The sequence below is a fragment of the Hyla sarda genome, chromosome 1 (genome assembly GCF_029499605.1).
Source record: "Hyla sarda isolate aHylSar1 chromosome 1, aHylSar1.hap1, whole genome shotgun sequence".
Taxonomy (NCBI): Eukaryota; Metazoa; Chordata; class Amphibia; order Anura; family Hylidae; genus Hyla; species Hyla sarda.
In genome coordinates this window covers 261,816,418-261,841,331 of record NC_079189.1, presented here as the reverse complement: position 1 = coordinate 261,841,331, position 24,914 = coordinate 261,816,418, and the positions used below count along the sequence as shown (strand labels likewise).

The 24,914-nt window shown below is 49.6% G+C and overlaps 13 pseudogenes; all 13 read right to left on the bottom strand.

The window, feature by feature from the left end:
* Positions 1-3,715: 3,715 nt before the first annotated feature.
* On the bottom strand, positions 3,716-3,835 carry LOC130322538 (5S ribosomal RNA; annotated as a pseudogene).
* An 890-nt stretch (positions 3,836-4,725) lies between these two features.
* On the bottom strand, positions 4,726-4,845 carry LOC130329820 (5S ribosomal RNA; annotated as a pseudogene).
* Positions 4,846-12,247: 7,402 nt separating this feature from the next.
* Positions 12,248-12,367, bottom strand: LOC130351729 (5S ribosomal RNA; annotated as a pseudogene).
* A 1,463-nt stretch (positions 12,368-13,830) lies between these two features.
* Positions 13,831-13,950, bottom strand: LOC130330582 (5S ribosomal RNA; annotated as a pseudogene).
* Positions 13,951-15,211: 1,261 nt separating this feature from the next.
* On the bottom strand, positions 15,212-15,331 carry LOC130329251 (5S ribosomal RNA; annotated as a pseudogene).
* A 2,078-nt stretch (positions 15,332-17,409) lies between these two features.
* On the bottom strand, positions 17,410-17,529 carry LOC130329724 (5S ribosomal RNA; annotated as a pseudogene).
* Positions 17,530-18,009: 480 nt separating this feature from the next.
* LOC130353045 (5S ribosomal RNA) lies at positions 18,010-18,129 on the bottom strand (annotated as a pseudogene).
* A 1,072-nt stretch (positions 18,130-19,201) lies between these two features.
* LOC130328921 (5S ribosomal RNA) lies at positions 19,202-19,321 on the bottom strand (annotated as a pseudogene).
* A 1,478-nt stretch (positions 19,322-20,799) lies between these two features.
* Positions 20,800-20,919, bottom strand: LOC130346757 (5S ribosomal RNA; annotated as a pseudogene).
* A 1,081-nt stretch (positions 20,920-22,000) lies between these two features.
* Positions 22,001-22,120, bottom strand: LOC130315932 (5S ribosomal RNA; annotated as a pseudogene).
* A 1,675-nt stretch (positions 22,121-23,795) lies between these two features.
* On the bottom strand, positions 23,796-23,915 carry LOC130317941 (5S ribosomal RNA; annotated as a pseudogene).
* Positions 23,916-24,187: 272 nt separating this feature from the next.
* Positions 24,188-24,307, bottom strand: LOC130346566 (5S ribosomal RNA; annotated as a pseudogene).
* A 474-nt stretch (positions 24,308-24,781) lies between these two features.
* On the bottom strand, positions 24,782-24,901 carry LOC130352878 (5S ribosomal RNA; annotated as a pseudogene).
* Positions 24,902-24,914: the final 13 nt, after the last annotated feature.

Sequence of the window (24,914 nt, the reverse complement as noted above, 5' to 3'; positions counted from 1 at the left end):
CTGCGATCTGACGAGAGCAGGCGCGTTCAGCTTAGGATGGCCGTTGACATCTTCATGCCTTGTATATTGTGGATTTAAGCATCAATAAATATTTTTATTAATCGGAGAGGAAGGCGGCAACAGAGCAAAATGTCAATGGCACCTTGTATTGCCAGCCAGTCTCCCACGCCGGTATCTGCCGGGCAGCAGTCTGCGATCTGAGGAGAGCAGACACGTTCAGCTTAGGATGGCCGTTGACAGCTTCACACCCTGTATATTGTGGATTTAAGCATCAATAAATCCTTTTCCGAATCGGAGCGGAAGGCGGCAACAGATTAAAATGTCAACTGCACCCGGGACTCCAGCCAGTCTACCATGCTGGTACTTACCAGGCCCGAAGCTGGGTAGCAGTCTGCGATCTGACGAGAACAGACACATTTAGCTTAGGATGGCCGTAGACATCTTCACACCCTGTATACTGTGGATTTAAGCATCAATAAATCCTTTTCGGAATCGGAACGGAAGGCGGCAACAGAGCAAAATGTCAACGGCAGCCGGGATTCCCAGCCAGTGTCCCATGCCGGTACCTACCGGGCCCTAAGATCTGTACCAGTCTGCGATCTGACGAGAGCAGGCGCGTTAAGCTTAGGATGGCCGTCGACAGCTTCACACCTTGTATACTGTGGATTTAAGCATCAATAAATTATTTTCGGAATCGGAGCGGAAGGCAGCAATAGAGCAAAATGTCAACGGCACCCGGGATTCCCAGCCAGTCTCCCATGCCAATACTTACCGGGCCCTAAGCTGGGTAGCAGTCTGCGATCTGATGAGAGCAGGCACGTTCAGCTTAGGATGGCCATTGACAGCTTCATGCGTTTTATACTGTGAATTTAAGCATCAATAAATGCTTTTCGGAATCGGAACGGAAGGCGGCAACAGAGCAAAATGTCAACTGCACCCGGGATTCCCAGCCAGTCTCCCATGCCGGTACTTACTGGGCCCTAAGCTGGGTAGCAGTCTGCGATCTGACGAGAGCAGGCGCATCAGCTTAGGATGGCCATTGACTGTTTCATGCTTTTTATACTGTGCATTTAAGCATCAATAAATCCTTTTCGGAATCAGAACGGAAGGCGGCAACGGAGCATAATCTCAACTGCACCCGGGATTCCCAGCCAGTCTCCCATGCCGGTACTTACTGGGCCCTAACCTGGGTAGCAGTCTGCGATCTGACGAGAGCAGACACGTTCAGCTTAGGATAGCCGTTGACAGCTTCACACCCTGTATATTGTGGATTTAAGCATCAATAAATCCTTTTCCGAATCGGAGCGGAAGGCGGCAACAGATTAAAATGTCAACTGCACCCGGGATTCCAGCCAGTCTACCATGCTGGTACTTACCAGACCCTAAGCTGGGTGGCAGTCTGCAATCTGACGAAAGCAGGCACGTTCAGCTTAGGATGGCCGTTGACAGCTTCACACTTTGTATACTGTGGATTTAAGCATCAATAAATAATTTTCGGAATCGGAGCAGAAACAGAGCAAAATGTTAACTTCACCCGGGATTCCCAGCCAGTCTCCCATGCTGGTACTTACCAGGCCCGAAGCTGGGTAGCAGTCTGCGATCCGACGAGAATATGCGCGTTCAGCTTTGGATGGCCGTTGACAGTTTCTTGCCCTTTATACTGTGCATTTAGGCATCAATAAATCCTTTTCGGAATCGGAACGGAAAGCGACAACAGAGCAAAATGTCAACGGCAGCCGGGATTCCCAGCCAGTGTCCCATGCCGGTACTTACCGGGCCCTAAGATCTGTACCAGTCTGCGATCTGACGAGAGCAGGCGCGTTCAGCTTAGGATGGCCATTGACAGCTTCTTGATTTTTATACTGTGCATTTAAGCATCAATAAGTCCTTTTCGGAATCAGAACAGAAGGCGGCAACAGAGCATAATGTCAACTGCACCCGGGATTACCAGCCAGTCTCCCATGCCGGTACTTACTGGGCCCTAAGCTGGGTAGCAGTCTGCGATCTGACGAGAGCAGGCGCGTTCAGCTTAGGATGGCCATTGATAGCTTCATGATTTTTATACTGTGCATTTAAGCATCAATAAATCCTTTTCGGAATCGGAACAGAAGGCGGCAACAGAGCATAATGTCAACTGCACCCGGGATTCCCAGCCAGTCTCCCATGCCGGTACTTACTGGGCCCTAAGCTGGGTAGCAGTCTGCGATCTGACGAGAGCAGGCGCGTTCAGCTTAGGATGGCCGTTGACATCTTCACGCCTTGTATATTGTGGATTTAAGCATCAATAAATATTTTTATTAATCGAAGAGGAAGGCGGCAACAGAGCAAAATGTCAATGGCACCTTGGATTGCCAGCCAGTCTCCCATGCCGGTAACTGCCGGGCAGCAGTCTGCGATCTGAGGAGAGCAGGCACGTTCAGGCTTCGGATGGCCGTTGACAGCTTCACACCCTGTGTATTGTGGATTTAAGCATCAATAAATCCTTTTCCGAATCGGAGCGGAAGGCGGCAACAGATTAAAATGGCAACTGCACCCGGGATTCCCAGCCAGTCTCCCATGCTGGTACTTACCAGGCCCTAAGCCGGGTAGCAGTCTGCGATCTGACGAGAGCTGGCGCGTTCAGCTTAGGATGGCAGTTGACAGCTTCACCCTTTGTATACTGTGGATTTAAGCATCAATAAATAATTTTCGGAATCGGAGCAGAAACAGAGCAAAATGTCAACTGCACCCGGGATTCCCAGCCAGTCTCCCATGCTGGTACTTACCGGGCCCGAAGCTGGGTAGCAGTCTGCGATCTGACGAGAACAGGCGCATTCAGCTTTGGATGGCCGTAGACATCTTCACACCCTGTATACTGTGGATTTAAGCATCAATAAATCCTTTTCGGAATCAGAGCGTAAGGCGGCAACAGAGCAAAATGTCCATTACACCTGGGATTCCCAGCCAGTCTCCCATGCTGGTACTTACCGGGCCCTAAGCTGGGTAGCAGTCTGCGATCTGACGAGAGCAGGCACGTTCAGCTTAGGATGGCCGTTGACAGCTTCTCGCCCTTTATACAGTGCATTTAAGCATCAATAAATCCTTTTCGGAATCGGAAACGGAAGGCGGCAACAGAGCAAAATGTCAACGGCAGCCGGGATTCCCAGCCAGTGTCCCATGCCGGTACTTACCGGGCCCTAAGATCTGTACAAGTCTGCGATCTGACGAGAGCAGGCGCGTTAAGCTTAGGATGGCCGTCGACAGCTTCACACCTTGTATACTGTGGATTTAAGCATCAATAAATTATTTTCGGAATCGGAGCGGAAGGCAGCAATAGAGCAAAATGTCAACGGCACCCGGGATTCCCAGCCAGTCTCCCATGCCAGTACTTACCGGGCACTAAGCTGGGTAGCAGTCTGCGATCTGACGCTAGCAGGCGCGTTCAGCTTAGGATGGCCATTGACAGCTTCATGCTTTTTATACTGTGCATTTAAGCATCAATAAATCCTTTTCGGGATCAGAGAGGAAGGCGGCAACAGAGCAAAATGTCAATAGCACCTTGGATTGCCAGCCAGTCTCCCATGCCCGTACTTGCCGGGCAGCAGTCTGCGATCTGACAAGAACAGGCACATTCAGCTTAGGATAGCCGTAGACGGCTTCACACCCTGTATACTGTGGATTTAAGCATCAATAAATCCTTTTCGGAATCGGAGCGGGAGGCGGCTACAGAGCAAAATGTCAACAACACCTGGGATTCCCAGCCAGTCTCCCATGCTGGTACTTACCAGGCCCAAAGCTGGGTAGCAGTCTGCGATCTGACGGGAGCAGGCGCGTTCAGCTTTGGATGGCCGTTGACAGCTTCACGCCCTTTATAATGTGCATTTAAGCATCAATAAATCCTTTTCCAAATCGGAGCGGAAGGCGGCAACAGATTAAAATGTCAACTGCACCCGGGATTCCCAGCCAGTCTTCCATGCTGATACTTACCAGGCCCTAAGCTGGGTATCAGTCTGCGATCTGACGAGAGCAGGCGCATTCAGCTTAGGATGGCCGTTGACAGCTTCACACTTTGTATACTGTGCATTTAAGCATCAATAAATCCTTTTCGGAATCGGAACGGAAGGCGGCAACAGAGCAAAATGTCAACGGCAGCCGGGATTCCCAGCCAGTGTCCCATGCCGGTACTTACCGGGCCCTAAGATCTGTACCAGTCTGCGATCTGACGAGAGCAGGCGCGTTAAGCTTAGGACGGCCGTCGACAGCTTCACACCTTGTATACTGTGGATTTCAGCATCAATAAATTCTTTTCGGAATCGGAGCGTAAGGCAGCAATAGAGCAAAATGTCAACGGCAACCGGGATTCCCAGCCAGTCTCCCATGCCAGTACTTACCGGGCCCTAAGCTGGGTAGCAGTCTGCGATCTGACAAGAGCAGGCGCGTTCAGCTTAGGATGGCCATTGACAGTTTCATGCTTTTTATACTGTGCATTTAAGCATCAATAAATCCTTTTCGGAATCGGAACGGAAGGCGGCAACAGAGCAAAATGTCAACTGCACCCGGGATTCCCAGCCAGTCTCCCATGCCGGTACTTACTGGGCCCTAAGCTGGGTAGCAGTCTGCGATCTGACGAGAGCAGGCGCGTTCAGCTTAGGATGGCCATTGACAGCTTCATGCTTTTTATACTGTGCATTTAAGCATCAATAAATCCTTTTCGGAATCGGAACGGAAGGCGGCAACAGAGCATAATGTCAACTGCACCTGGGATTCCCAGCCAGTCTCCCATGCTGGTACTTACCAGGCCCTAAGCTGGGTAGCAGTCTGCGATCTGACGAGAGCAGGCGCGTTCAGCTTAGGATGGCCGTTGACAGCTTCACACTTTGTATACTGTGGATACTGTGGATTTAAGCATCAATAAATAATTTTCGGAATCGGAGCAGAAACAGAGCAAAATGTCAACTGCACCCGGGATTCCCAGCCAGTCTCCCATGCCGGTATTTACTGGGCCCTAAGCTGGGTAGCAGTCTGCGATCTGACGAGAACAGGCGCGTTCAGCTTAGGATGGCCGTTGACATTTTCACACCTTGTATATTGTGGATTTAAGCATCAATAAATATTTTTATTAATCGGAGAGGAAGGCGGCAACAGAGCAAAATGTCAACGGCACCTTGGATTGCAAGCCAGTCTCCCATGCCGGTAACTGCCGGGCAGCAGTCTGCGATCTGAGGAGAGCAGGCACGTTCAGGCTTAGGACAGCCGTTGACAGCTTAACACCCTGTGTATTGTGGATATAAGCATCAATAAATCCTTTTCCGAATCGGAGCGGAAGGCGGCAACAGATTAAAATGTCAACTGCACCCGGGATTCCCAGCCAGTCCCCCATGCTGGTACTTACCAGGCATAAGCTGGGTAGCAGTCTGCAATCTGACGAGAGCAGGCGCGTTCAGCTTAGGATGGCCGTTGATAGCTTCACACGTTGTATACTGTGGATTTAACCCCTTAAGGACAATGGACGTACTCCTACGCCCCCGTTTCCGAGTCCTTAAGGACCGAGGACGTAGGAGTACGTCCTGTCCTTTCCCGGCCCCCTGCCGCTAGCCGGAGGGGAGCCGGTGCCCGATGCCTGCTGAAATCGTTCAGCAGGCATCGCGGCATATCGCCCAGGGGGGTCATTATGACCCCCCATGTCGGCGATGGCCGCAGATCGCTGGACAATTCAGTCCAGCGATCTGCGGCGATTCCGGGTCAATCGGGTCTCCAGTGACCCGGTGACCCGGAATTACTGGCTGATCGGGGCCGTCAGAGACGGCCCCGAACAGCCAGAGCCTGCAGGAGTGAGGTGGCACTGGTGCCACCTCACGATCGCCCTGATTCGTCGGCCGGATTACCGGCCGACGAATCAGGGCGCCTGCTGCGGGTGTCACTCCCGCACCCGCTCCGCCCCTCTTCCGGAGGACGTGAGCGGGTGCGGGACGTGCACCCCTGGTGCTGGGGACCCCGATCCCCGGCGTTAATGTTGGGATCGGGGCCCCAGGAGCGACGACGGCGGCGGCGGCGGGACTGACCTGTGCGGCGATCAAGCAGCAGCAGGAGGTGAGTGACAGCCTCCTGCTGTTGCTTAGCAACAGCTCCCAGCATGCAATATGGGCATGCTGGGAGCTGTAGTTATGCAACAGCAGGAGGCAGACCACCACAACTCCCAGCATGCACTTATGGGCATGCTGGGACTTATGGTTTTGCAACAGCTGGAGGCACATTATTTCTATGGAAAAGTGTACCTTCAGCTGTTGTGTAACTACAACTCCCAGCTTGCACAAACAGCTTAAGTGCATGCTGGGAGTTGTAGTGGTGCATCTGCTGGTTGCATAACTACAACTCCCAGCATGCCCATTGGCTGTCGGTGACTGCTGAGAGTTGTAGTTTTGCAACAGCTGAAGGCACACTGAGTTAAGTAGCAAACCAGTGTGTCTCCAGCTGTTGCATAACTACAATCCCCAGCATCCCCAGCCAAAGTAGTATGCCTCCGGCTGTTGCATAACTACAACACCCAGCATGCCCTTCCGCTGTCCGTACATGCTGGGGGTTGTAGCTTTTGCAACAGCTGAAGGCACACTGGTTGCAAAACACTGAGTTTGTTACCAAACTCGGTGTTTCACAACCAGTGTGCCTCCAGCTGTTGCAAAACTACAACTCCCAGCATGCACTGATAGACCGTACATGCTGGGAGTTGTAGTTTTGCAACAGCTGGATGTTCCACCCCCCCAATGTGAACGTACAGGGTACACTCACATGGGCGGAGGATTACAGTAAGTATCCGGCTGCAAGTTTGAGCTGCAGCAAATTTTCTGCTGCAGCTCAAGCTGCCAGCGAGAAACTACTGTGAACCCCCCGCCTGAGCGACTGTACCCTAAAAACACTACACTAACACACAATAAAATAAAAAGTAAAAAAACACTACATATACACATACCCCTACAATAAAAATGAAAAACGTCTGGTACGCCACCGTTTCCAAAACGGAGCCTCCAGCTGTTGCAAAACTACAACTCCCAGCATGCACTGATAGACCGTACATGCTGGGAGTTGTAGTTTTGCAACAGCTGGATGTTCCCCCCCCAATGTGAACGTACAGGGTACACTCACATGGGCGGAGGATTACAGTAAGTATCCGGCTGCAAGTTTGAGCTGAGGCAAATTTTCTGCCGCTGCTCAAATTGCCAGCGAGAAACTACTGTGAACCCCCCACCCGTGCGACTGTACCCTAAAAACACTACACTACACTAACACACAATAAAATAAAAAGTAAAAAACACTACATATACACATACCCCTACACAGCCCCCCTCCCCTCCCCAATAAAAATGAAAAACGTCTGGTACGCCACTGTTTCCAAAACGGAGCCTCCAGCTGTTGCAAAACAACTACTCCCAGTATTGCCAGATAGCCGTTGACTGTCCAGGCATGCTGGGACTTTTACAACAGCTGGAGGCACCCTATTTGGGAATCACTGGCGTAGAATACCCCTATGTCCACCCCTATGCAATCCCTAATTTAGGCCTCAAATGCGCATGGCGCTCTCACTTTGGAGCCCTGTCGTATTTCAAGGCAACAGTTGAGGGTCACATATGGGGTATCGCCGTACTCGGGAGAAATTGTGTTACAAATTATGGGGGGTATTTTCTGCTATTACCCTTTTTAAAAATCAAAAATTTTTGGGAAACCAACATTTTAGGTAAAAATTTTTTTTTTTTTTTTTACATATGCAAAAGTTGTGAATCACCTGTGGGGTATTAAGGTTCACATTACCCCTTGTTATGTTCCCCGAGGGGTCTAGTTTCCAAAATGGTATGCCATGTGTTTTTTTTTTTGCTGTCCTGGCACCATAGGGGCTTCCTAAATGCGGCATGCCCCCAGAGCAAAATTTGCTTTCAAAAAGCCAAATGTGACTCCTTCTCTTCTGAGACCTGTAGTGCGCCAGCAGAGCACTTCTCACCCCCATATGGGGTGTTTTCTGAATCGGGAGAAATTGGGCTTCAAATTTTGGGGGGTATTTTCTGCTATTACCCTTTTTAAAAATGTAAAAATTTTGGGAAACCAAGCATTTTAGGTAAAAATTTTTTTTTTTTTTTAACATATGCAAAAGTCGTGAAACACCTGTAGGGTATTAAGGTTCACTTTACCCCTTTTTACGTTCCCCGAGGGGTCTGGTTTCCAAAATGGTATGCCATGTGGTTTTTTTTTGCGGTTCTGGCACCATAGGGGCTTCCTAAATGCGGCATGCCCCCAGAGCAAAATTTGCTTTCAAAAAGCCAAATGTGACTCCTTCTCTTCTGAGACCTGTAGTGCGCCAGCAGAGCACTTCTCACCCCCATATGGGGTGTTTTCTGAATCGGGAGAAATTGGGCTTCAAATTTTGGGGGGTATTTTCTGCTATTATCCTTTTTAAAAATGTAAAAATTTTGGGAAACCAAGCATTTTAGGTAAAATTTTTATTTTTTTTTAACATATGCAAAAGTAGTAAAACACCTGTAGGGTATTAAGGTTCACTTTACCCCTTTTTACGTTCCCCGAGGGGTTTGGTTTCCAAAATGGTATGCCATGTGGTTTTTTTTTGCGGTTCTGGCACCATAGGGGCTTCCTAAATGCGGCATGCCCCAAGAGCAAAATTTGCTTTCAAAAAGCCAAACGTGACTCCTTCTCTTCTGAGATCTGTAGTGCGCCAGCAGAGCACTTTTCACCCCCATATGGGGTGTTTTCTGAATCGGGAGAAATTGGGCTTCAAATTTTGGGGGGTATTTTCTGCTATTATCCTTTTTAAAAATGTAACATTTTTGGGAAACCAAGCATTTTAGGTAAAACATTTTATTTATTTTTTTACATATGCAAAAGTCGTGAATCACCTGTGGGGTATTAAGGTTCACTTTACCCCTTTTTACGTTCCCTGAGGGGTCTAGTTTCCAAAATGGTATGCCATGTGTTTTTTTTTTGCTGTCCTGGCACCATAGGGGCTTCCTAAAGGTGACATGCCCCCCAAAAACCATTTGACGCTCCTTCCCTTCTGAGCCCTCTACTGCGCCCGCCGAACAATTAACATAGACATATGAGGTATGTGCTTACTCGAGTGAAATTGGGTTTCAAATACAAGTAAAAATTTTCTCCTTTTTAACCCTTGCAAAAATTCAAAAATTGGGTCTACAAGAACATGCGAGTGTAAAAAAGGAAGATTGTGAATTTTCTCCTTCACTTTTCTGCTATTCCTGTGAAACACCTAAAGGGTTAATACACTTATTGAATGTCATTTTGAATACTTTGGGGGGTGTAGTTTTTATAATGGGGTCATTTATGGGGTATTTCTAATATGAAGACCCTTCAAATCCACTTCAAACCTGAACTGGTCCATGAAAAATAGCGAGTTTGAAAATTTTGTGAAAAATTTCCAAATTGCTGCTGAACTTTGAAGCCCTCTGGTGTCTTCCAAAAGTAAAAACTCATAAATTTTACGATGCAAACATAAAGTGGACATATTGTATATGTGAACCCCAAAAAAAAATATTTTGAATATCCATTTTCCTTACAAGCAGAGAGCTTCAAAGTTAGAAAAATGCAAAATTTTCATTTTTTTCATCAAATTTTGGGATTTTTCACCAAGAAAGGATGCAAGTTACCATAAAATTTTACCACTAAGTTAAAGTAGAATATGTCACGAAAAAACAATCTCGGAATCAGAATGATAACTAAAAGCATTCCAGAGTTATTAATGTTTAAAGTGACAGTGGTCAGAATTGCAAAAAACGCTCCGGTCCTTAAGGTATAAAATGGCCTGGTCCTTAAGGGGTTAAGCATCAATAAATAATTTTCGGAATCGGAGCAGAAACATAGCAAAATGTCAACTGCACCCGGGATTCCCAGCCAGTCTCCCATGCTGGTACTTACCAGGCCCGAAGCTGGGTAGCAGTCTGCGATCTGACGAGAACAGGCGCATTCAGCTTAGGATGGCCGTAGACATCTTCACACCCTGTATACTGTGGATTTAAGCATCAATAAATTATTTTCGGAATCGGAGCGGAAGGCAGCAATAGAGCAAAATGTCAACTGCACCCGGGATTCCCGGCCAGTCTCCCATGCCAGTACTTACCGGGCCCTAAGCTGGGTAGCAGTCTGCGATCTGACGAGAGCAGGCGCGTTCAGCTTAGGATGGCCATTGACAGCTTCATGCTTTTTATACTGTGCATTTAAGCATCAATAAATCCTTTTCGGAATCGGAGAGGAAGGCGGCAACAGAGCAAAATGTCAATAGCACCTTGGATTGCCAGCCAGTCTCCCATGCCCGTAAATGCCGGGCAGCAGTCTGCGATCTGACAAGAACAGGCATATTCAGCTTAGGATAGCCGTAGATGGCTTCACACCCTGTATACTGTGGATTTAAGCGTCAATAAATCCTTTTCCGAATCGGAGCGGAAGGCGGCAACAGATTAAAATGTCAACTGCACCCGGGATTCCAGCCAGTCTACCATGCTGGTACTGACCAGGCCCTAAGCTGGGTAGCAGTCTGCGATCTGATGAGAGCAGGCGCGTTCAGCTTAGGATGGCCGTTGACAGCTTCACACTTTGTATACTGTGAATTTAAGCATCAATAAATAATTTTCGGAATCGGAGCAGAAACCGAGCAAAATGTCAACTGCACCCGGGATTCCGAGCCAGTCTCCCATGCTGGTACTTACTGGGCCCTAAGCTGCGTAGCAGTCTGCAATCTGACGAGAGCAGGCGCGTTCAGCTTAGGATGGCCGTTGACATCTTCACGTCTTGTATACTGTGGATTTAAGCATCAATAAATATTTTTTTTAATCGGAGAGGAAGTCGGCAACAGAGCAAAATGTCAATAGCACCTTGGATTGCCAGCCAGTCTCCCATGCCCGTACTTGCCGGGCAGCAGTCTGCGATCTGACAAGAACAGGCGCATTCAGCTTAGGATAGCCGTAGACGGCTTCACACCCTGTATATTGTGGCTTTAAGCATCAATAAATCCTTTTCGGAATCAGAGCAAAATGTCTACAGAGCTACAGAGCAAAATGTCAACAACACCTGAGATTCCCAGCCAGTCTCCCAGGCTGGTACTTACCGGGCCCTAAGCTGAGTAGCAGTCTGCAATATGACGAGAGCAGGCACGTTCAGCTTGGGATGGCCGTTGACAGCTTCATGCCCTTTATACTGTGCATTTAAGCATCAATAAATCCTTTTCCGAATCGGAGCGGAAGGCGGCAACAGATTAAAATGTCAACTGCACCCGGGATTCCCAGCCAGTCTCCCATGCTGGTACTTACCAGGCCCTAAGCTGGGTAGCAGTCTGCGATCTGACGAGAGCAGGCGCGTTCAGCTTAGGATAGCCGTTGACAGCTTCACACTTTGTATACTGTGCATTTAAGCATCAATAAATCCTTTTCGGAATCAGAACGGAAGGCGGCAACAGAGCAAAATGTCAACGGCAGCCGGGATTCCCAGCCAGTGTCCCATGCCGATACTTACCAGGCCCTAAGATCTGTACCAGTCTGCGATCTGACGAGAGCAGGTGCGTTAAGCTTAGGATGGCCGTCGACAGCTTCACACCTTGTATACTGTGGATTTAAGCATCAATAAATTCTTTTCGGAATGTTAACGGAAGGCAGCAATAGAGCAAAATGTCAACGGCAACCGGGATTCCCAGCCAGACTCCCATGTCAGTACTTACCGGGCCCTAAGCTGGGTAGCAGTCTGCACTCTGACGAGAGCAGGCGCATTCAGCTTAGGATGGCCATTGACAGCTTCATGCTTTTTATACTGTGCATTTAAGCATCAATAAATCCTTTTCGGAATCGGAACGGAAGGCGGCAACAGAGCAAAATGTCAACTGCACCCGGGTTTCCCAGCCAGTCTCCCATGCCGGTACTTACTGGGCCCTAAGCTGGGTAGCAGTCTGCGATCTGACGAGAGCAGGCGCGTTCAGCTTAGGATGGCCGTTGACATCTTCACGCCTTGTATATTGTGGATTTAAGCATCAATAAATATTTTTATTAATCGGAGAGGAAGGCGGCAACAGAGCAAAATTTCAATGGCACCTTGGATTGCCAGTCAGTCTCCCATGCCGGTAACTGCCGGGCAGCAGTCTGCGATCTGAGGAGAGCAGGCACGTTCAGGCTTAGGATGGCCGTTGACAGCTTCACACCCTGTATATTGTGGATTTAAGCATCAATAAATCCTTTTCCGAATCGGAGCGGAAGGCGGCAACAGATTAAAATGTCAACTGCACCCGGGATTCCCAGCCAGTCTCCCATGCTGGTACTTACCAGGCCCTAAGCTGGGTAGCAGTCTGCGATCTGACGAGAGCAGGCGCGTTCAGCTTAGGATGGCCGTTGACAGCTTCACACTTTGTATACTGTGGATTTAAGCATCAATAAATAATTTTCGGAATCGGAGCAGAAACAGAGCAAAATGTCAACTGCACCCGGGATTCCCAGCCAGTCTCCCATGCTGGTACTTACCAGGCCCGAAGCTGGGTAGCAGTCTGCGATCTGACGAGAGCAGGCGCGTTCAGCTTATGATGGCCGTCGACAGCTTCACGCCTTGTATACTCTGGATTTAAGCATCAATAAATATTTTTTTTAATCGGAGAGGAAGGCGGCAACAGAGCAAAATGTCAATAGCACCTTGGATTGCCAGCCAGTCTCCCATGCCCGTACTTGCCGGGCAGCAGTCTGCGATCTGACAAGAACAGGCGCATTCAGCTTAGGATAGCCGTAGACGGCTTCACACCCTGTATACTGTGGATTTAAGCATCAATAAATCCTTTTCGGAATCGGAGCAAAATGTCTACAGAGCAAAATATCAACAACACCTGAGATTCCCAGCCAGTCTCCCATGCTGGTACTTACCGGGCCCTAAGCTGGGTAGCAGTCTGCGATCTGACAAGAGCAGGCGCATTCAGCATAGGATGGCCGTTGACAGCTTCACACCCTTTATACTGTGCATTTAAGCATCAATAAATCCTTTTCGGAATCGGAGCGTAAGGCGGCAACAGAGCAAAATGTCAACGACACCTGTGATTCCCAGCCAGTCTCCCATGCTGGTACTTACCGGGCCCTAAGCTGGGTAGCAGTCTGCGATCTGACGAGAGCAGGCTCGTTCAGCTTAGGATGGCCGTTGACAGCTTCTCGCACTTTATACTGTGCATTTAAGCATCAATAAATCCTTTTCGGTATCGGAACGGAAGGCGGCAACAGAGCAAAATGTCAACGGCAGCCTTGATTCCCAGCCAGTGTCCCATGCCGGTACTTACCGGGCCCTAAGATCTGTACCAGTCTGCGATCTGACAAGAGCAGGCGCGTTAAGCTTAGGATGGCCATCTACAGCTTCACACCTTGTATACTGTGGATTTAAGCATCAATAAATTCTTTTCGGAATCGGAGAGGAAGGCAGCAATAGAGCAAAATGTCAACTGCACCCGGGATTCCCAGCCAGTCTCCCATGCCAGTACTTACCGGGCCCTAAGCTGGGTAGCAGTCTGCGATCTGACGAGAGCAGGCGCGTTCAGCTTAGGATGGCCATTGACAGCTTCATGCTTTTTATACTGTGCATTTAAGCATCAATAAATCCTTTTCGGAATCGGAGAGGAAGGCGGCAACAGAGCAAAATGTCAATAGCACCTTGGATTGCCAGCCAGTCTCCCATGCCCGTACTTGCCGGGCAGCAGTCTGCGATCTGACAAGAACTGGCACATTCAGCTTAGGATAGCCGTAGACAGCTTCACACCCTGTATACTCTGGATTTAAGCATCAATAAATCCTTTTCCGAATCGGAGCGGAAGGCGGCAACAGATTAAAATGTCAACTGCACCCGGGATTCCCAGCCAGTCTCCCATGCTGGTACTTACCAGGCCCTAAGCTGGATAACAGTCTGCGATCTGACGAGAGCAGGCGCGTTCAGCTTAGGATGGCCGTTGACAGCTTCACACTTTGTATACTGTGGATTTAAGCATCAATAAATATTTTTATTAATCGGAGAGGAAGGCGGCAACAGAGCAAAATGTCAATGGAACCTTGGATTGCCAGCAAGTCTCCCACGCCGGTATTTGCCGGGCAGCAGTCTGCGATCTGAGGAGAGCAGACACGTTCAGCTTAGGATGGCCGTTGACAGCTTCACACCCTGTATATTGTGGATTTAAGCATCAATAAATCCTTTTCCGAATCGGAGCGGAAGGCGGCAACAGATTAAAATGTCAACTGCACCCGGGATTCCAGCCAGTCTACCATGCTGGTACTTACCAGGCCCTAAGCTGGGTAGCAGTCTGCGATCTGACGAGAGCAGGCGCGTTCAGCTTAGGATGGCCGTTGACAGCTTCACGCCCTTTATACTGTGCATTTAAGCATCAATAAATCCTTTTCCGAATCGGAGCGGAAGGCGGCAACAGATTAAAATGGCAACTGCACCCGGGATTCCCAACCAGTCTCCCATGCTGGTACTTACCAGGCCCTAAGCTGGATAGCAGTCTGCGATCTGACGAGAGCAGGCGCGTTCAGCTTAGGATGGCCGTTGACAGCTTCACACTTTGTATACTGTGGATTTAAGCATCAATAAATATTTTTATTAATCGGAGAGGAAGGCGGCAACAGAGCAAAATGTCAATGGAACCTTGGATTGCCAGCAAGTCTCCCACGCCGGTATCTGCCGGGCAGCAGTCTGCGATCTGAGGAGAGCAGACACGTTCAGCTTAGGATGGCCGTTGACAGCTTCACACCCTGTATATTGTGGATTTAAGCATCAATAAATCCTTTTCCGAATCGGAGCGGAAGGCGGAAACAGATTAAAATGTCAACTGCACCCGGGATTCCAGCCAGTCTACCATGCTGGTACTTACCAGGCCCTAAGCTGGGTAGCAGTCTGCGATCTGACGAGAGCAGGCGCGTTCAGCTTAGGATGGCCGTTGACAGCTTCACACTTTGTATACTGTGGATTTAAGCATCAATAAATAATTTTCGGAATCGGAGCAGAAACAGAGCAAAATGTCAACTGCACCCGGGATTCCCAGCCAGTCTCCCAAGCTGGTACTTACCAGGCCCGAAGCTGGTTAGCAGTCTGCGATCTGATGAGAACAGACACATTCAGCTTAGGATGGCCGTAGACATCTTCACACCCTGTATACTGTGGATTTAAGCATCAATAAATCCTTTACGGAATCGGAGCGGAAGGCGGCAACAGAGCAAAATGTCAACGACACCTGGGATTCCCAGTCAGTCTCCAATGCTGGTACTTACCGGGCCCTAAGCTGGGTAGCAGTCTGCGATCTGACGAGAGCAGGCGCGTTCAGCTTAGGATGGCCGTTGACATCTTCTCGTCCTTTATACTGTGCATTTAAGCATCAATAAATCCTTTTCGGAATCGGAACGGAAGGCGGCAACAGAGCAAAATGTCAACGGCACCCGGGATTCCCAGCCAGTCTCCCATGCCGGTACTTACCGGGCCCTAAGATCTGTACCAGTCTGCGATCTGACGAGAGCATGCGCGTTCAGCTTAGGATGGCCGTTGACAGATTCACGCCTTGTATACTGTGGATTTAAGCATCAATAAATATTTTTATTAATCGGAGAGGAAGGCGGCAACAGAGCAAAATGTCAATGGCACCTTGGATTGAGAGACAGTCTCCCATGCCGGTACTTGCCGGGCAGCAGTCTGCGATCTGAGGAGAGCAGGTACGTTCAGCTTAGGATGGCCATTGACAGCTCCACGCCTTGTATACTGTGGATTTAAGCATCAATAAATCCTTTTCGGAATCGGAGCGGAAGGCGGCAACATGTCAACTGCACCCGGGATTCCCAGCCGGTCTCCCATGCTGGTACTTACCAGGCCCGAAGCTGGGTAGCAGTCTGCGATTTTACGGGAGCAGGCGCGTTCAGCTTAGGATGGCTGTTGACAGCTTCACACCTTGTATACTGTGGATTTAAGCATCAATAAATCATTTTCAGAATTGGAACGGAAGGCAGCAACAGAGCAAAACGTCAATGGCACCCGAGATTCCCAGCCAGTCTCCGATGCTGGTACTCACCAGGCCCTAAGCTGAGTTGCAATTTGCGATCTGACGAGAGCAGGCGCGTTCAGCTTAGGATCGCCGTTGACAGCTTCACACCCTTTAAACCCTTTGTACTGTGGATTTAAGCATCAATAAATCTTTTCAGAATCAGAGCGGAAGGCAGCAACAGAGCAAAATGTCAACTGCACCCGGGATTCCCAGCCAGTCTCCCATGCTGGTACTTACCAAGCCCTAAGCTGGGTAGCAGTCTGCGATCTGACAAGAGCAGGCGCGTTCAGCTTAGGATGGCCATTGACAGCTTCACGTTCTTTATACTGTGCATTTAAGCATCAATAAATCCTTTTCGGAAATGGAACGGAAGGCAGCAACAGAGCAAAATGTCAACGGCACCCGGGATTCCCAGCCAGTGTCCCATGCCGGTACTTACCGGGCCCTAAGATCTGTACCAGTCTGCGATCTGACGAGAGCAGGCGCGTTCAGCTTAGGATGGCCGTCGACAGCTTCACACCTTGTATACTGTGGATTTAAGCATCAATAAATTATTTTCGGAATCGGAGCAAAATGCGTCAATAGAGCAAAATGTCAACGGCACCCGGGATTCCCAGCCAGTCTCCCATGCCGTTACTTACCGGGCCCTAAGCTCGGTAGCATTTTGCAATCTGACAAGAGCAGGCGCGTTCAGCTTAGGAAGGCTGTTGACAGCTTCTTGCCCTTTATACTGTGCATTTAAGCATCAATAAATCCTTTTCGGAATCGGAACGGAAGGCGGCAACAGAGCAAAATGTCAACTGCACCCGGGATTCGCAGCAAGTCTCCCATGCCGGTACTTACCGGGCCCTAAGCTGGGTAGCAGTCTGCGATCTGACGAGAGCATGCGCGTTCAGCTTAGGATGGCCGTTGACAGCTTCACGCCTTGTATACTGTGGATTTAAGCATCAATAAATATTTTTATTAATCGGAGAGGAAGGCGGCAACAGAGCAAAATGTCAATGGCACCTTGGATTGCCAGCCAGTCTCCCATGCCGGTACTTGCCGGGCAGCAGTCTGCGTTCTGAGGAGATCAGGCACGTTCAGCTTAGGATGGCCGTTGACATCTTCACACCTTGCATACTGTGCATTTAAGCATCAATAAATCCTTTTCGGAATCGGAACGGAAGGCAGCAATAGAGCAAAATGTCAACGGCAATCAGGATTCCCAGCCAGTCTCCCATGCCAGTACTTACCGGGCTCTAAGCTGGGTAGCCGTCTGCGATCTGACGAGAGAAGGCGCGTTCAGCTTAGGATGGCCATTGACAGCTTCATGCTTTTTATACTGTGCATTTAAGCATTAATAAATCCTTTTCCGAATTGGAGTGGAAGGCGGCAACAGATTAAAATGTCAACTGCACCTGGGATTCCCAGCCAGTCTCCCATGCTGGTACTTACCAGGCCCTAAGCTGGGTAGCAGTCTGCGATCTGACGAGAGCAGGCGCGTTCAGCTTAGGATGGCCGTTGACAGCTTCTCGCCCTTTATACTGTGCATTTAAGCATCAATAAATCCTTTTCGGAATCGGAACCGGAACGGAAGGCGGCAACAGAGCAAAATGTCAACGGCAGCCGGGATTCCCAGCCAGTGTCTCATGCCGGTACTTACCGGGCCCTAAGATCTGTACCAGTCTGCGATCTGACGAGAGCAGGCGCGTTAAGCTTAGGATGGCCATTGACAGCTTCATGCTTTTTATACTGTGCATTTAAGCATCAATAAATCCTTTTCGGAATCGGAGAGGAAGGCGGCAACAGAGCAAAATGTCAATAGCACCTTGGATTGCCAGCCAGTCTCCCATGCCCGTACTTGCCGGGCAGCAGTCTGCGATCTGACAAGAACAGGCACATTCAGCTTAGGATAGCCGTAGACGGCTTCACACCCTGTATACTGTGGATTTAAGAATCAATAAATCCTTTTCGGAATCGGAGCGGAAGGCGGCTACAGAGCAAAATGTCAACAACACCTGGGATTCCCAGCCAGTCTCCCATGCTGGTACTTACCGGGCCCTAAGCTGGGTAGCAGTCTGCGATCTGACGAGTGCAGGCGCGTTCAGCTTAGGATGGCTGTTGACAGCTTCACACCCTGTATATTGTGGATTTAAGCATCAATAAATATTTTTTTTAATCGGAGAAGAAGGCGGCAACAGAGCAAAATGTCAATGGAACCTTGGATTGCCAGCCAGTCTCCCACGCCGGTATCTGCCGGGCAGCAGTCTGCGATCTGAGGAGAGCAGACACGTTCAGCTTAGGATGGCCGTTGACAGCTTCACACCCTGTATATTGTGGATTTAAGCATCAATAAATCCTTTTCCGAATCGGAGCGGAAGGCGGCAACATATTAAAATGTCAACTGCACCAGGGATTCCAGCCAGTCTACCATGCTGGTACTGACCAGGCCCTAAGCTGGGTAGCAGTCTGCGATCTGACGAGAGCAGGCACGTTCAGCTTAGGATGGCCGTTGACAGCTTCACACTTTGTATACTGTGGATTTAAGCATCAATAAATAATTTTCGGAATCGGAGCAGAAACCGAGCAAAATGTCAACTGCACCCGGGATTCCGAGCCAGTCTCCCATGCTGGTACTTAAAAGGGCCGAAGCTGGGTAGCAGACTGCGATCTGACGAGAACAGACACATTCAGCTTAGGATGGCCGTAGACATCTTCACACCCTGTATACTGTGGATTTAAGCATCAATAAATCCTTTACGGAATCGGAGCGGAAGGCGGCAACAGAGCAAAATGTCAACGACACCTGGGATTCCCAGTCAGTCTCCCATGCTGGTAATTACCGGGCCCTAAGCTGGGTAGCAGTTTGCGATCTGACGAGAGCAGGTGCGTTCAGCTTAGGATGGCCGTTGACATCTTCTCGTCCTTTATACTGTGCATTTAAGCATCAATAAATCCTTTTCGGAATCGGAACGGAAGGCGGCAACAGAGCAAAATGTCAACGGCAGCCGGGATTCCCAGCCAGTGTCCCATGCCGGTACTTACCGGGCCCTAAGATCTGTACAAGTCTGCGATCTGACGAGAGCAGGCGCGTTAAGCTTAGGATGGCCGTCGACAGCTTCACACCTTGTATACTGTGGATTTAAGCATCAATAAATTATTTTCGGAATCGGAGCGGAAGGCAGCAATAGAGCAAAATGTCAACGGCACCCGGGATTTCCAGCCAGTCTCCCATGCCAATACTTACCGGGCCCTAAGCTGGGTAGCAGTCTGCGATCTGACGAGAGCAGGCGCGTTCAGCTTAGGATGGCCATTGACAGCTTCATGCTTTTTATACTGTGCATTTAAGCATCAATAAATCCTTTTCGGAATCGGAACGGAAGGCGGCAACAGAGCAAAATGTCAACTGCACCCGGGATTCCCAGCCAGTCTCACATGCCGGTACTTACTGGGCCCTAAGCTGCGCAGCAGTCTGCGATCTGACGAGAGCAGGCGCGTTCAGCTTAGGATGGCCGTTGACATCTTCACGCCTCGTATACTGTGGATTTAAGCATCAATAAATATTTTTTTTAATCGGAGAGGAAGTCGGCAACAGAGCAAAATGTCAATAGCACCTTGGATTGCCAGCCAGTCTCCCATGCCCGTACTTGCCGGGCAGCAGTCTGCGATATGACAAGAACAGGCGCATTCAGCTTAGGATAGCCGTAGACGGCTTCACACCCTGTATATTGTGGATATAAGCATCAATAAATCCTTTTCGGAATCAGAGCAAAATGTCTACAGAGCTACAGAGCAAAATGTCAACAACACCTGAGATTCCCAGCCAGTCTCCCATGCTGGTACTTACCAGGCCCTAAGCTGAGTAGCAGTCTGCGATCTGACGAGAGCAGGCACGCTCAGCTTAGGATTGCCGTTGACAGCTTCACGCCCTTTATACTGTGCATTTAAGCATCAATAAATCTTTTTCCGAATCGGAGCGGAAGGCGGCAACAGATTAAAATGTCAACTGCACCCGGGATTCCCTGCCAGTCTCCCATGCTGGTACTTACCAGGCCCTAAGCTGGGTAGCAGTCTGCGATCTGACGAGAGCAGGCGCGTTCAGCTTAGGATGGCCGTTGACAGCTTCACACTTTGTATACTGTGCATTTAAGCATCAATAAATCCTTTTCGGAATCGGAACGGAAGGCGGCAACAGAGCAAAATGTCAACGGCAGCCGGGATTCCCAGCCAGTGTCCCATGCCGATACTTACCGGGCCCTAAGATCTGTACCAGTCTGCGATCTGACGAGAACAGGTGCGTTAAGCTTAGGATGGCCGTCGACAGCTTCACACCTTGTATACTATGGATTTAAGCATCAATAAATTCTTTTCGGAATCGGAGCGGAAGGCAGCAATAGAGCAAAATGTCAACGGCACCCGGGATTCCCAGCCAGTCTCCTATGCCAGTACTTACCGGGCTCGAAGCTGGGTAGCAGTCTGCGATCTGACGAGAGCAGGCGCGTTCAGCTTAGGATGGCCATTGACAGCTTCATGCTTTTTATACTGTGCATTTAAGCATCAATAAATCCTTTTCGGAATTGGAGAGGAAGGCGGCAACAGAGCAAAATGTCAATAGCACCTTGGATTGCCAGCCAGTCTCCCATGCCCGTACTTGCCGGGCAGCAGTCTGCGATCTGACAAGAACAGGCACATTCAGCTTAGGATAGCCGTAGACGGCTTCACACTCTGTACATTGTGGATTTAAGCATCAATAAATCCTTTTCGGAATCAGAGCGGAAGGCGGCTACAGAGCAAAATGTCAACAACACCTGGGATTCCCAGCCAGTCTCCCATGCTGGTACTTACCGGGCCCTAAGCTGGGTAGCAGTCTGCGATCTGACGAGAGCAGGCGTGTTCAGCTTAGGATGGCCGTCGACAGCTTCACGCCCTTTATACTGTGCATTTAAGCATCAATGAATCCTTTTCCGAATCGGAGCGGAAGGCGGCAACAGAGCAAAATGTCAACTGCACCCGGGATTCCAAGCCAGTCTCCCATGCTGGTACTTACTGGGCCCTAAGCTGGGTAGCAGTCTGCGATCTGACGAGAGCAGGCGCGTTCAGCTTAGGATGGCCGTTGACATCTTTATGCCTTGTATATTGTGGATTTAAGCATCAATAAATATTTTTATTAATCCAAGAAGAAGGCGGCAACAGAGCAAAATGTCATTGGCACCTTGGATTGCCAGCCAGTCTCCCATGCCGGTATCTGCCGGGCAGCAGTCTGCAATCTGAGGAGAGCAGGCACGTTCAGGCTTAGGATGGCCGTTGACAGCTTCACACCTTGTATATTGTGGATTTAAGCATCAATAAATCCTTTTCCGAATTGGAGCGGAAGGCGGCAACAGATTAAAATGTCAACTGCACCCGGGATTCCCAGCCAGTCTCCCATGCTGATACTTACCAGGCCCTAAGCTGGGTAGCAGTCTGTGATCTGACGAGAGCAGGCGCGTCCAGCTTAGGATGGCCTTTGACAGCTTCACACTTTGTATACTGTGGATTTAAGCATCAATAAATAATTTTCGGAATCGGAGCAGAAACAGAGCAAAATGTCAACTGCACCCGGGATTCCCAGCCAGTCTCCAATGCTGGTACTTACCAGGCCCGAAGCTGGGTAGCAGTCTGCGATCTGACGAGAGCAGACGCGTTCAGCTTAGGATAGCCGTTGACAGCTTCACACTCTGTATACTGTGGATTTAAGCATCAATAAATCCTTTTCCGAATCGGAGAGGAAGGCGGCAACAGATTAAAATGTCAACTGCACCCGGGATTCCCAGCCAGCCTCCCATGCTGGTACTTACCAGGCCCTAAGCTGGGTATCAGTCTGCGATCTGACGAGAGCAGGCGCGTTCAGCTTAGGATGGCCGTTGACAGCTTCACACTTTGTATACTGTGCATTTAAGCATCAATAAATCCTTTTCGGAATCGGAAACGGAAACGGAAGGCGGCAACAGAGCAAAATGTCAACGGCACCCGGGATTCCCAGCCAGTCTCCCATGCCAGTACTTACCGGGCCCTAAGCTGGGTAGCAGTCTGCGATCTGACGAGAGCAGGCGCGTTCAGCTTAGGATGGCCATTGACAGCTTCATGCTTTTTATACTGCGCATTTAAGCATCAATAAATCCTTTTCGGAATCGGAACGGAAGGCGGCAACAGAGCAAAATGTCAACTGCACCCGGGATTCCCAGCCAGTCTCCCATGCCGGTACTTACTGGGCCCTAAGCTGGGTAGCAGTCTGCGATCTGACGAGAGCAGGCGCGTTCAGCTTAGGATGGCCGTTGACATCTTCACGCCTTGTATATTGTGGATTTAAGCATCAAGAAATATTTTTATTAATCGGAGAAGAAGGCGGCAACAGAGCAAAATGTCAATGGCACCTTGGATTGCCAGCCAGTCTCCCATGCCGGTATCTGCCGGGCAGCAGTCTGCGATCTGAGGAGAGCAGGCACGTTCAGGCTTAGGATGGCCGTTGACAGCTTCACACCTTGTATATTGTGGATTTAAGCATCAATAGATCCTTTTCCGAATTGGATCGGAAGGCGGCAACAGATTAAAATGTGAACTGCACCCGGGATTCCCAGCCAGTCTCCCATGCTGGTACTTACCAGGCCCTAAGCTGGGCAGCAGTCTGCGATCTGACGAGAGCAGGCGCGTTCAGCTTAGGATGGCCATTGACAGCTTCATGCTTTTTATACTGTGCATTTAAGCATCAATTAATCCTTTTCGGAATCGGAGAGGAAGGCGACAACAGAGCAAAATGTCAATAGCACCTTGGATTGCCAGCCAGTCTCCCATGCCCGTACTTGCCGGGCAGCAGTCTGCGATCTGAAAAGAATAGGCACATTCAGCTTAGGATAGACGTAGACGGCTTCACACCCTGTATACTGTGGATTTAAGCATCAATAAATCATTTTCGGAATCGGAACGGAAGGCGGCAACAGAGCAAAATGTCAACGGCAGACGGGATTCCCAGCCAGTGTCCCATGCTGGTACTTACCAGGCCCGAAGCTGGGTAGCAGTCTGCGATCTGACGAGAACAGGCGCATTCAGCTTAGGATGGCCGTAGACATCTTCACACCCTGTATACTGTGGATTTAAGCATCAATAAATCCTTTTCGGAATCGGAGCGGAAGGCGGCAACAGAGCAAAATGTCAACGGCAGACGGGATTCCCAGCCAGTGTCCCATGCCGGTACTTACCGGGCCCTAAGATCTGTACCAGTCTGCGATCTGACGAGAGCAGGCGCGTTAAGCTTAGGATGGCCGTCGACAGCTTCACACCTTGTATACTGTGGATTTAAGCATCTATAAATTCTTTTCGGAATCGGAGCGGAAGGCAGCAATAGAGCAAAATGTCAAAGGCAACCGGGATTCCCAGCCAGTCTGCCATGCCAGTACTTACCGGGCCCTAAGCTGGGTAGCAGTCTGTAATCTGACGAGAGCAGGAGCGTTCAGCTTAGGATGGCCATTGACAGCTTCATGCTTTTTATACTGTGCATTTCAGCATCAATAAATCCTTTTCGGAATCGGAACGGAAGGCGGCAACAGAGCAAAATGTCAACTGCACCCGGGATTCCCAGCCAGTCTCCCATGCCGGTACTTACTGGGCCCTAAGATCTCTACCAGTCTGCGATCTGACGAGAGCAGGCGCGTTAAGCTTAGGATGGCCGTCGACAGCTTCACGCCTTGTATACTGTGGATTTAAGCATCAATAAATTATTTTCGGAATCGGAGCGGAAGGCAGCAATAGAGCAAAATGTCAACGGCACCAGGTATTCCCAGCCAGTCTCCCATGCCAGTACTTACCGGGCCCTAAGCTGGGTAGCAGTCTGCGATCTGACGAGAGCAGGCGCGTTCAGCTTAGGATGGCCATTGACAGCTTCATGCTTTTTATACTGTGCACTTAAGCATCAATAAATCCTTTTCGGAATCGGAGAGAAAGGCGGCAACAGAGCAAAATGTCAATAGCACCTTGGATTGCCAGCCAGTCTCCCATGCCCGTACTTGCCGGGCAGCAGTCTGCGATCTGACAAGAACAGGCACATTCAGCTTAGGATAGCCGTAGACGGCTTCACACCCTGTATACTGTGGATTTAAGCATCAATAAATCCTTTTCGGAATCGGAGCGGAAGGCGGCAACAGAGCAAAATGTCAACAACACCTGGGATTCCCAGCCAGTCTCCCATGCTGGTACTTACCGGGCCCTAAGCTGGGTAGCAGTCTGCGATCTGACGAGAGCAGGCGCGTTAAGCTTAGGATGGCCGTTGACAGCTTCATGCCCTTTATACTGTGCATTTAAGCATCAATAAATCCTTTTCCGAATCGGAGCGGAAGGCGGCAACAGAGCAAAATGGCAACAGCACCTGGGACTCCCAGCCAGTCTCCCATGCCAGGACTTACCGGGCCCTAAGCTGGGTAGCAGTCTGCGATCTGACGAGAGCAGGCGTGTTCAGCTTAGGATGGCCATTGACAGCTTCATGCTTTTTATACTGTGCATGTAAGCATCAATAAATCCTTTTCGGAATCGGAGAGGAAGGCGGCAACAGAGCAAAATGTCAATAGCACCTTGGATTGCCAGCCAGTCTCCCATGCCCGTACTTGCCGGGCAGCAGTCTGCGATCTGACAAGAACAGGCACATTCAGCTTAGGATAGCCGTAGACGGCTTCACACCCTGTATACTGTGGATTTAAGCATCAATAAATCCTTTTCGGAATCGAAGCGGAAGGCGGCTACAGAGCAAAATGTCAACAACACCTGGGATTCCCAGCCAGTCTCCCATGCTGATACTTACCGGGCCCTAAGCTGGGTAGCAGTCTGCGATCTGACGAGAGCAGGCGCGTTCAGCTTAGGATGGCCGTTGACGGCTTCACACTTT